This window comes from Syngnathus scovelli, unplaced genomic scaffold (assembly GCF_024217435.2).
Source record: "Syngnathus scovelli strain Florida unplaced genomic scaffold, RoL_Ssco_1.2 HiC_scaffold_379, whole genome shotgun sequence".
Lineage (NCBI taxonomy): Eukaryota > Metazoa > Chordata > Actinopteri > Syngnathiformes > Syngnathidae > Syngnathus > Syngnathus scovelli.
Window position 1 is genome coordinate 27,501 of NW_026061476.1, and position 2,119 is coordinate 29,619.

Genomic DNA, 2,119 nt, shown 5'->3' on the forward strand with positions numbered 1-2,119 from the left:
TAAGGTACTTGTCCTCTATCGGTCTCGTGCCAGTATTTAGCCTTAGATGGAGTTTACCACCCGCTTTGGGCTGCATTCACAAACAACCCGACTCCGAGAAGGCCGCGCCCCGGCGCGCCGGGGGCCGCTACCGGCCTCACACCGTCCCTGGGCAGAGCCTCCATCAGAAGGACTCGGGCCCCCTCCGGGCGGCGTCGGGCGCAACGACCTTCTGTACGCTACATTTCCCGCGCCCGAGGCCGGGCGGGGATTCAGCGCTGGGCTTCTCCCTCTTCGCTCGCCGCTACTGAGGGAATCCTGGTTAGTTTCTTTTCCTCCGCTTAGTAATATGCTTAAATTCAGCGGGTCGTCTCGTCTGATCTGAGGTCGGAAACGAGGGGGTAGTAGGCGCGGCCGGCGTGGCGGCCGGGCTCGCTGGATCGTTCCGCGGGCGCCTCCGCGGCGGCCCACCGCGCGAGGGAGCGCGAGACGCGGGATGCGCAATGGTCGATAGCCACCGGCAGCCGCGCCCCGGACCCGTGATGCGGGAGGGTCGACGGTGAGGAGGGGACGCCGCGGGTCTGCACTTAAGGGGACGAAGGCCGCCGAGGCGTCCTGCGAACCCCCAGCCGCGGGGAGGCGAAGCGCTAGCGGGACGAAGGCGGCAACTGCGCGAACGTTGCGCAGAGGTCGCGCCGACGGAGCCCGGGTCGCCCTTCGCCGACCCCGATTGATATGCAAGCGACGCTCAGACAGGCGTGGCCCCGGGACGGACCCGGGGCCGCAAAGTGCGTTCGAAGTGTCGATGATCAATGTGTCCTGCAATTCACATTAGTTCTCGCAGCTAGCTGCGTCCTTCATCGACGCACGAGCCGAGTGATCCACCGCTAAGAGTTGTACGTTTGTTTTTTTGCGGGGCGAGATCGGGAGCGGGCGGGGAGACGGCGTAACGCCGCGCGCGGACCCTCCACCGTCGCCTCGAGGACGTCGGGGCTTGCCGGCGCGTCGCCGCCGCACGCGGACCCTCCACCGTCGCCTCGGGGACGTCGGGGCTTGCCGGCGCGGTCGCCGCCGCGCGCGGACCCTCCACCGTCGCCTCGAGGACGTCGGGGCTTGCCGGCGCGGTCGCCGTCGCGCGCGGACCCTCCACCGTCGCCTCCAAGACGTCGGGGCTTGCCGTCGCGGTCGCCGCCGTCCACCGCCGCCGCGCTCAACCTCAGCAGCGCGCCGCGGTTTGCCAAGTTCCAACGATTAAAAATTTGTTTTTCCGGCCTTCCGGCGACGGGTGCCACCCACCCGCCTCAGAACGTGCGTGTGGTGTGGACATTGAACCCCCCACGGTCCGCCGAAGGCGATCCGCGAGTTGGGTACCCGCCGCAATGGGTTTAAGTTCCGAGCGGGCGTTCGCGATGGCACCGGGCCCGACCCCGGCCGCGGCACGCCCGGAGACTACTTCAGGACTGCGAGGGAGCGCCAAGCTGCCGGTTGAGCGCGCGCGGGGAGGAGGACGGTGACGTCGCGCGACGGTGGGCGGGGGGCCGACTCCGGTGTGACGAACGGAGCCTTCCCCGCACGCGACGCACGCGCGCGGGCCACATACCTCCACCCGCGCGCCGCCGCCAGCGCCGGGATCATCTCTCTCGCTTAGGTTTGGCGCGGCAGGCGGGGAGGCCGGGTTCGCTCAGGCCGCGCGCCGGCGCCGCCCGACCCGCCCCGGACCTGGGCCCGGCGCGTCCCGGCCGGCCGACCGCGATGGCCGTCCGTCCGGAGCACGCGACCGGGTGGTCTCGCTGGGCGGGCCGGCGCGCCTGAGCCGCGGCCGAGTTCCCCCTTCCTCCGTCGTCCTCCGCTCATCGCTTCGGGCTAAGGGTCCTCGGTCCCCCGCGCGCCCGCGCCGACCGCCCGCCCCCCTTCGGTTAGCTGGGGCGAGCGCGCGCGTCAGCCGCGGGGGATTATCCTTCCCCCAGAGTCCTAGGCGGCGCTCCGGGCTAGGGCCGGTGCGAGGTCGTCTCGAACCACGTGCCTGAAGGCCGCCTCGCGCCGGATTCGGCCCCGCTCATTCGTCGGAGTGACCGCCCGACGCGGGCATCGCTAGATTAGCCGTGGCCCCGATCCTTCCCCGCCTCAGCCTTTCGCCCTC

The 2,119-nt window shown here is 70.7% G+C and overlaps 2 non-coding genes across 2 annotated transcripts in view; both read right to left on the reverse strand.

The window, feature by feature from the left end:
- The window catches only part of LOC125966581 (28S ribosomal RNA), a 4,361-nt gene extending 3,992 nt beyond the window's left edge, over positions 1 to 369 (reverse strand). The window contains exon 1 of the ribosomal RNA XR_007480467.1: positions 1 to 369. This exon is cut by the window's left edge and continues 3,992 nt beyond it. This is a non-coding gene — a ribosomal RNA (28S ribosomal RNA).
- A 352-nt stretch (positions 370 to 721) lies between these two features.
- Positions 722 to 875, reverse strand: LOC125966580 (5.8S ribosomal RNA). The gene has a single exon (XR_007480466.1). It is a non-coding gene; the product is annotated as a 5.8S ribosomal RNA (ribosomal RNA).
- Between the last annotated feature and the right edge of the window lie 1,244 nt (positions 876 to 2,119).